Source organism: Heterocephalus glaber, unplaced genomic scaffold (genome assembly GCF_053883595.1).
Source record: "Heterocephalus glaber isolate CG9 unplaced genomic scaffold, H.glaber_assembly_v1.0 deba00001743, whole genome shotgun sequence".
NCBI classification, from domain to species: Eukaryota; Metazoa; Chordata; class Mammalia; order Rodentia; family Bathyergidae; genus Heterocephalus; species Heterocephalus glaber.
Genome location: NW_028258449.1, coordinates 2,566,918 through 2,576,283, shown reverse-complemented (window position 1 = coordinate 2,576,283; position 9,366 = coordinate 2,566,918). Strand labels below are relative to the sequence as shown.

The window sequence follows — 9,366 nt, the reverse complement described above, 5'->3', positions numbered from 1 at the left end:
TATGCCCTTTTTCCATTTCCCTTCTGACCTGTAGAGGACAGGCTGTACCATCCACTCAGGAACTGTGACCACCTGTTCATCTCCTGAGCAGCAACCGACTTGGAACACTAGACTGGTATGAAGTTTTCTTCCTTTGTGGCTCGGGGTAGGAACCGTGGGTCCTGCCTTGCTAGGGGAGTGCTCCACTACTGACCTGCACCCCAACCCCAATACAGATCCTGTTGACATGAAAGACATGTAAGGTTCAGTAGATGCAGAAAGAAGATGTCCTGGACTCCTCTTACCTGATCAGAGGCACCAGCTTCAGGGAAACTCGGCTGCTGTGGACCGCCTCTCCAGGGGAATTTTGTGGCCACCAAGGAGACAGACAGTTCCCTTGCACCTGAATAAACCAACATCACCAAGAGTTTTTATCTTGCTTGCTCTATGAAAACCTATTTGTCTTTTCAAAGGAAATCTGTTTGTTTTTCCCACGAGAACCATTTCCCTTACAAAATTAGGTGTGCAAGTTCTAAATTCTAACCACCCCTTTGAGGGGTTAGAATTGCAAATGAAGTCTTTTTTCTTGCTACTTGACTTTTTGTCAGTTTAATTCACATATCCCCAGCAATTTAACACAAGTGAGTAGAGGACATTTATTTTTCCCTACCTGACATCTGTGTGTGTGAAGGCATTTTTAAAATTTGTTTTGGGGTGCTGGGGATCAAACCCAGGACCTCATGCTTGCTAGGCAAGCGGGAATGCATTTTTTGTTGCATGAAGATAGGATTTCTGGAAACCTGAGATTGAGAAACTTGAGATTTTCTACATAGAAAAAATAAAACAAAAATTCAGTAAGACGTTGTGGTGGTGAAGTGGCTGATGACTGCCGAGCTGTAGCCGCCCTAGAACTTGGAGATTTTTCTGCTGTGCGGTGGTAGACGTGCTGAGCGGCTGGCCGGGAGAGAGTGTGTTCCGAGAGAGGTGGGAGCTGACTGGGTTGGAGAAGTGCAGGTGGGACCTGGTGACTGACGGAAGGCGTGGCACCTGGGTCTCGGCGGTGAAGTTGCCTGGGAACAGGTGATGGGAGAGAGCAGAAGCAACAAGTAGGGAGTGCGGGTGCCGGCAGCAGAGATGCTGGGGAGAGGACAGAGCCTCCTTCCAGAAACAGGCACGGGCAGAGGAGACGGAGCAGGCAGCTTTGGGCCTTTCATCCTGCCCTGGGCAAGACGAGGGAAGAGGGCCCTGCTGTTACCCGATCTCATGGTTACACATTAACCCCGAGTTTGTAGGAGCCTGGACTGCGAGAGCAGTGGCTCCAGTCTGTCGAAAAAGCTGAACGTGGAGCAGTTTCCAAATGACTCAGCGTCCTGCGCATGAACAGGACGGAGGCCTTTGCTTGGCTGTGTATTTGCAGGTGCAGGGAATGGAGTCACAGCAGGCCCTGGCCATGTTTGAATGGAGTGGGTTGTGTTGTTTAGAGAGAGGACGAACGTAAGGGCTTGTGAACAAGGGCTGGATGTCACCCCAGGCAGTGTGCTTGTCTCTGTGTGCGCCGCTGTGTGGCATGGGGAGGTTCGGGGCCAGCGGGAGATGGCGCCTCTGAGCCCCGGCCACCTGGCCCATCCTGACGCAGGGATGGGGGTGACCGTGTTGACTCTCCGTTGTCATCAATGACATACATGAGGTGTTACCGCCTTGTAACACTTACTTATTTATCTGGAATGGTGCGGCAGTGATGAAAGACAGGAAGTCCTTAATATGCTCACTGTTCGCTTTTATTTCTGTGCATTCAGGGGAGATGAAAAGTCTAGGACTATTCTTTAAAATCACTTTGCTTTCAGGGTCCGTATGTCACACTGCTCCTTCCATTTAACATTTTGTGCCGATCGATCTGTCTCCAGCCTTCAGATGTGTCTGGAGCTGCTGACAGCTGCTGATAGATGCCAGGCATTGGTGATGGGGTTTCTGGGCGGGGGAGCAGCTGGGAGCCTCAACCCGGGCCTTTTCTTTCAAGCTCTTTTGTTTTGGGGCTGAGGGTGACACCCAGTGTTCCTCGAGGAAGCACAGCTGGACTTGAACCCCTGGACAGCCAATAGCGTGTGTGTGTGTGTGTGTGTGTGTGTGTGTGTGTGTGTGTGTGTGTGTGTGTGCTTTTTCTCTACCGTGGTAAACTATACTTGACATAAAGGGGACAGTTTTAATTATCGTTGAGGGAACAGTTTGGTGGTGGTTTTACCTCCACATGGTTCTGCTGCTGTCACCACCGCCCATGTCCAGATGTCCCCATCTTCCCCAGGTGCAGCTTGGTGCCCGATAAACTCAAATCCCCATCCCCACCCCAGGCCCTGCTTTCTGTCCTGGGCTCAGACTGCGTGCCCCATACACCTGCACCTCACAGCGCTTGTCCCCCCCGCTGGCGCTGGTCCATTTAGCTCCACATCTTTAAGGTCGTCTGTACCTGCAGCAGGTGCCAGACGTTGCTTCCGTTCTGAAGCTGCACCGTCCACCGTGTGTGCCACGTCACGTCCATCTGCCCCCTGATGATGAACACTTGGTGGCTTCCACCTTTGGGCTCCTGGGAAGAATGATGCCGTGGACGCAGTAACCAATATTCTGGAGTCCTTGTTTCAGGTCTCTTTGGTGTAATTCGGAAGTGGAATTGCTGGGTCACATAGTCATTTAATGTTTTTTTTGAGGAACTGTCTTTCCATTTCCCGTGACATGTTTCCCTCTCTGAGGCCCGCTTCCTCCCTAGTGAAGTAGGAGAGTCCCTTCCTGTGAAGTGGGCTCTCAGGTTAGAGCCGGGCAGTGATGCTGCAGAACTCTTTCTTTGGTTGAGAAGGTGAAGCCACACACTTGCAGTTTCTGCCCACACTTTGCTGTTTCTTACCCCGGTGTCTGCCTTGGCGGCCCCCTCCGACTTACCCTGTGTCTGGCGGGGGCACGGGGGGGTCCCTGCTCTGCCTGTCACGCTTCTGTAGCTCCTTTGTTGTTACCCCCACTGCGTCCCATGGAATCACCTCACCATCCCCTGATCCTGTTGCAGAGTTGGTCACTGCGTACTAACACACCTACTATGTGCCTGGAGTTGGGATCCAGTGGCAGCACAGACTCGGATAGAATCTGTTTGCAGCGAGTGCATTTGCATCAGTTTCTCAGGGTGTGCCACAAAACAGATCTGAATCACAATTACTTGGAAGCTTTGGGGACCACTGTGGACCTGGGCCTGAATTTTCAGCTCATTCCTGGGTGGTTCTTACCCGCTCTCTGGAACTGGGGTCAGGCCTGGGTCCACTCAGCTGCACTCTCAGCCTGAGTATAGTTCCTCGCCGGAGGCAGGTGCACCAAGAGTGGTCATCAGAGAAGACGGAGGGAGAAGATGCTGAATGGGCTGCTCGTGCCAGGTGGGAGGACTGGGACTCTCCTCCGCACCAGTCAACCCAGACCTCAATCGGCTTCTTACTACGAGGAGCTCCTCTCTCCCCAGCCTTGTCTCTAGATTTCCTAAAGGAAATGGACTATTTTTATCTTAAATTACTTGAGATTGTTGACTGGCTGACTTCTTCATGCTTCTTTAGTTTCCAAGGAAAAGTCTTTTAGTAAGCATTACACTGCTTAAAAGGTAAATGGTGCAAGAATTTTAAGTAAAGTTTTCTGCATTTCATAATTTACATTAACATTTATAAAAATATGCATATACCATCATGAAACCATGTGTGCAAGGATTTACTTGTATGTTTGAATATTAGGACTTGTATACTGTATTTTGTCCTGAACTCTATAGAAAGGACAGATCTACTCTTGGGCATTAGTTCGAAGGAGAAAAGGAGGGGCTTGGTGAATTATCTAAGGGGCTGACTTTACCTGCATTCAGGATCCAGCACAGTTATCTTCGAGGGGCTCCGGTAAATGGCCTGTCTCTTTTTTGGGGTACAAAAACCACCATGCTCGGTCACCTCTCCTTTTGCCTTTTGATTTAGAGCTTATGCTACCTATCATTTTGGAAATGACTTGTGCTTAAGAGAAAGACAGGATTTTTACAGCAGGTCCCGTGGTCGCTGTGAATGGTCTTTTGGATAATCACATTGGTCAGTCACTAGGATAAATAGCCCTGTGTCAGTGGAGATGCTCTTTCAGTTAATATTCTGGGAACAAGTAACTTAATAAAGCTCATAAGTATTCAGGTCAGTAAACTGATTTCCTCATTCAGATGAAGGAAAATGGGGAAGGAATTTTGATAAACTGAGCCCTGGGCTGAGGGAAGAGAGCTTTTCCTGCTATGTTTGCGATGAGCGCTTATCTGGTTCCTCTCATCGGAGATGCTTTCCTCTCTTCCCATCTGTCTAAATCCCTCTCTGCATTTTAGCTGTGCTCTCTTTCCCAGCGCTTGGCTATTCTTTGCAAAGCCAAAGCTGCTTAATCCCCTTCTGAGAGTCGTGCCTCACTTTAGGTGCTGGTACCAGTCTTGTTCTTGGAAACTTAATCTGGCGCCTGTGACAGGTTAACCCTTGGGTGGCTTTGCTGTGCCCACATCTGCTCCTGAGAACGGATCTTGTTTCTTGTCAGTAAACTTCTGCAATAGCACTTTCTTTTCACTGGTGTCCCAGTCCTGGCTCTGGGCTCCTCCTGGCTTCCCTAGTCTTCTCTGGAACAGCCTCGTTGGCAGATTTTAGTTTGTTGGCTGCCACATCTTTCCAGTGCTGAGAGCCTGGTTACTCAGACCACTCTCTGGTCCTCCTCGTGGCTCACATGGGCTGCCTGCCTGATGCCATCCTCGCGCTGTCACCTCTCGGTTTGGGAGACCCTGTGTGGGCTTGGTGCCCTCAGCAGGCCCATCCTGCTGAGCCCCAGTGTGGATGACCAAATTCACTGAACAATGTCCTGGGTAACCCCTGCTTCCTCACCGGGTGTTCCGTGGTGCCATTTAGCACACAGCAAAACATCACCTCAGGATGTCACTCAGGAGTGGCATTTGTGTAGCAGGGCTGCCTCTTTTTTACCTAAAACAGAGTTCATCTGTCTCAAGGATAAGGGTCCTCACCCAGTTTTCTCCCATTGCTTGACCTTTACCTTTGTAAGGTGATTCTAAACTGAATTTTAGGCGATTTTGATTTATTCGTTTAGTTGTGCCTTTTATTGTATTTGATCCTAGAGAAACAGACACACAACATTTTGTTTACTAATCCATGGAGCCCATGTGCCTGTAGAGCTGCTTAGTCTCACGGTCATATTAATGCTGCTAAATGTCCTTAGCGTCCTACGGGATCTTAGGTTTATGTTAGTTGGCTTGCTGTTACTACAGTGATAGTTTTATAAACATTACTTTAAAAAAATCTATCAAAAGCTACATATGGATGAAATAAACTTGAAAAGAAAAGCATTTATTTTTAACAGAATGTTATCGTCAAAACACTCTTCATTTATTGTATTATGCAGTTACAGACTATATAAAAGTGAGTTTTGGCTAGCAACCAAACACCATATTTTACTCTGGAAAAGGAGAATCATTTGGAATTTTATTAAAATTCAAATCTGGACTGTTTTACTTGGAAGTTGAAGAAATACAGCTACACATGGGTTTATATAATGGATGAGATACGAAAACCACTTTAAAAGACATGTCATTGTTTTGTTGCCAAGTTTCTATAACCAATGTATAGAAAAGATGAAACGAGCCATTATTTTGCCATTAGTCGCAGCATTTGTGAGTTAGCAATTTTTACCCACATTATTCTTCATTATCTTTATTCCGTTGTTTTTAAACTGGTTTTTGGAATACATTTTGATATGGCTCTTTAAAATTTCTTCAAGGTAGTCTGACTTGGAGAAGATTGTGTCTTTTCAATTCACATACTTTAAATACACATATTGAGAACTGAACACTTAATAAAAACCCTCACTTTGCTAAGGCTGGTGGAGCAAGTCAACAGGTTCCCCGGACTTTGCAGGTGAAGCTGCCACCAGTGTACCCAGTCCACAGCCTCAGACAGAGCCCGGACCCTGCCTGCGTCTCATACAGAGCCAGGCTGCCCACGTGAGCCTCCCCACAGGGTGGCCTTGCACAGGGCGTCAGTGGTCTCCCCAGCAAGGTGCAGCCTTCCCTGGAGTTGTTCTCTGGTGGGAATGGCATGAACCACTGCAGGGTGGCTGGCCCGCTGACCGGGCCCCTGACCTTCAGGCTGATCTGCAGCACGACGGCGATCAGCTGATGAGATCACTGTGTGAGGTGAACAGCTAGGAATTCCTGGCAAACAAACAGCTTACTTAAAAGTTCGAGGAGGAGCAGGAGCAATCCGGTTTGTGTATCACAGTAATGATTTGCCAGGTTCCTAGTGGAGGGCATCTGCAAGGAGAGGAATAGCCATGGATATAGCTGAACACAGAGTGATTACTAGGGCCTGGCTTCGCCTTGGGCTCTTCTGCATAAGCATCCTTGGATACACGCTTGAAGGAACTCGGTATGAATGGACAGGGCAGGAGAGGTGGAAAGTGCCAGGGAAGGAAGGAAACAATGCAGAGAAGGCTGTGGAAGGGAGAGAGCTGAGTGCTTTGACATTGTATGACCTTGCCCACGAGGAAGCTGACGTTATGGGGAAAGGGGTCCTGAAAACAGGAAGCTAGAGGATCCTGGCTGAAGGCATTGTCTCGTCACCGCTCCTGCTTCCTGTTGAGCCACCCCGAGAGGCCATCGTGACTGAATGGAGCTTCCATTTCCTCGGGGACTCATTTGAGGGGCTGTTGGAGTAGAGGTGTGTTTTCAGTGGATGTAAGATTTGGTGTACAGTAGATTACAAGGTAAAAATGGGTGGAAACAGTATTTCAAAGAGCACATGTTCTGGAAAAGGGAACTGAATTTAAATCCTGATTCTTTACTTTTACTTTTATTTTTAAATTTTTTAGTCCATGTTTGCAGTACATAAAAATTACATTCACCATGGGAGGGGTTGGTGCCTGTACAAAACACATCTTAATTCTTTTTAAGGTCTTTTCTTCTCCTCCACCCCCCTCTTCCCTTTTGCAAATCCTGACCCTGTACCTCATTGTTCGTGTGACCTGAGACAATGACAGTTGCTCAGAGCTCTAGTTCCTCTGTGTACAGTGGGGTGTACAGTGGTGCTAGTTCCTGAGTCCTGGTGAAGCTTAGTTACTGGCATGTCCCGGAAGGGCTTGGCACGAGTTCACATGGCCCTCTGTCTCGGGTCAGCTGCTGCATCCCAACTGACATCTCCTGTCTCGCACTGTTCTGGGGTGGGGGTCCTGGAATGGCTGTGGATATTTTGAGCCTTAGCATTGTATATGTACTTCCTTTGTTGGTGTAATTTTGCATTATTTTTTAATTTTTGTGTTATATGTACTATTTTTCCCTACGAGAACTCCACATATGTGTTTCATGCCTCACAACCTCTGGATTTGCCATTGTTTAACGTTTAAGATTTTGACCAAGTGAGGCACTGTATTCATTATTTATTGCCAAGTAACTCATCCCCAAAGTTGGAGCTTTAGAACGATGACGATGAGATGACGACAGCTGTTTTATTTGCTCAGAACTCGGCGTGGCCTGGTGGCTCCTCTGCTGGTGTGGCCCAGGCCTGGTGGTCCGGGATGGCCCAAGTCACCTCTCTGGCAGTGCAGCTGGGTTCCCCTGTTTCAGCACCCAGGGGCCCCGCACAGTGGACCAGGCAGAGGTGAGCACGTGGCACAGGGTCTGAGCAGGGAGAGTGCCGCGCCCCTGTCCTGAGAGCCACAAGTGTGGCCCTCTGTTGGCAGAGCGGGTCTTGTGGTCAGCCCCAACTTACGGGGTGAAGAAGTAGGTTCCTTGCGCTGGTAGAATGAGCAGCAAAGAAGAATGGCTGTTTATAATCCGGCCTAGACTCTGTGCCGGAAATAGAAGATCCTGAAAGACACTGGCTTCCTCCTCTTTACAGTTGGCGTCTTATTTCTGCTGAGGTTAAACAGACAAGAATGGAAGAGAGGCTTCCATGGAAGAGGAGAAAAATTGCACATAAATAAGGCTTCTGCAGATGTGTCTGATACTTTTTTTATAAATTCTTAATCTTTCATTTAAATTAGATTTAATTTGTAGCCCAGTGATGCCTTTTTAAAAAGTGTTTAACATTTTATTCTATTTTAATTAAAAAGTTTTATATGAGACATTAAAATGTTTTGCCTTTATATAATTACATTCTAAAGAATTTGCTGAAAAATGCTTGCTTTTAGAATGAAAGTACAGAAAAAGGAATGTTGTTAACAGTTCATTAATGAAGGTTCATAGCATTTTTCTTTCTAGTATAATGGAGTCTACACATGTTGTAACAACAATCCAGTAAGCAAACTTGTGGGTTTTTCCCTTAAGTGCTGATTATTTGTCCACTAGTCGAGCAATTAAATTAATCAGTCTACAGACAGGCGAGTTGCACGCTGTGTTTAGTGATTCAGATGGCGTCTGACTGTTAGACGCCTGTGCACAGGTTGTGAGAGTCAGCCAGGTCCTTGGATCATCTCACTCAGCATCACAGCTAACAGCAGTCATCTGGAGAATTAGTTTCAGACACATTTCTGTACGGGTGACAATAACAAACATTCTCCTTCTGAACACTCACAGGACCCTGGTAAGCACAGTGAGCAGAGAGACACAGAGTCAAGGGGAAGGAAGTCCAAGCTGTGGGTGTCTCCAGTGTCTCCACTGAAGTCTGATCTATTGGTCAAGACCCTTAGTTCAAAGGGCAGAAAACACAAAAATGGTAAAGAGCCAGTCCGAATAAAGGACATGCTCTTCCGTGGCTGGGTTGGAGCCCCTGCTGGGCCACGAGGACCCAGTTTCTTTCTCTCTGTTTTTGTCTCTATCTGGGTTGGTGCCAGTCGCAGGCTTATAGGGGGACGATTGGGCTGCAGTGGTAAACAGTCTTGAATCCTCTTAAGTGTAGGAGCAGTGGAAAAAGAATGAAGGCTCAGGAAAAGTTCCTGAAGTCAGCTCTGAAGAGGCTCCTTGTGTGGTGAGTCGCGCGTCCGTGTGTCCCAGCTAGCATAGGACAGCAGAACGATGCATGGCCGCCCCCTGAGCCTTCTGGAGCCGGGTCAGGGACCCCCGTTGTGCCCCCCAGCCTGGGGAAGAGTGCATTGTACACAGTGAGGGCTTGAGCTGCAGGGCGGCCAGAGAAGCGATGGCTGGCCATGGGTGCAGCGCTCACCTCCCAACACAGCGCAACCAGTAAAGCATCTTGCAGTGGGGCTAAGGATATTTAGGTACTTTTTCTATGGAATCCTTTGTGTTTTTATATAGTTATTTTGCTCTAAGACCTCTGCTGAGAAAATACAATAAAAATTTGCACTCTGGTCATCTCTCCACACTTGTTAAAATTGGCATGGTGGCGCACGCCTATATCC

At 47.7% G+C, this 9,366-nt stretch overlaps 1 protein-coding gene and 1 long non-coding RNA gene across 6 annotated transcripts in view; both read left to right on the top strand.

Annotated features, from left to right (window-relative positions):
- Positions 1-406, top strand: part of LOC101699834 (uncharacterized) — a 28,728-nt gene extending 28,322 nt beyond the window's left edge. For all 4 annotated transcript variants that reach the window (XR_002391479.2, XR_002391478.2, XR_015447089.1 and 1 more), the window contains 2 exons: positions 35-115; positions 216-406. This is a non-coding gene — a long non-coding RNA (uncharacterized LOC101699834). The remainder of the gene's footprint in view (positions 1-34; positions 116-215) is intronic.
- The window catches only part of Plcl1 (phospholipase C like 1 (inactive)), a 282,823-nt gene that overhangs the window by 35,273 nt on the left and 238,184 nt on the right, over positions 1-9,366 (top strand). The gene's annotated exons all lie outside the window — the stretch shown is intronic.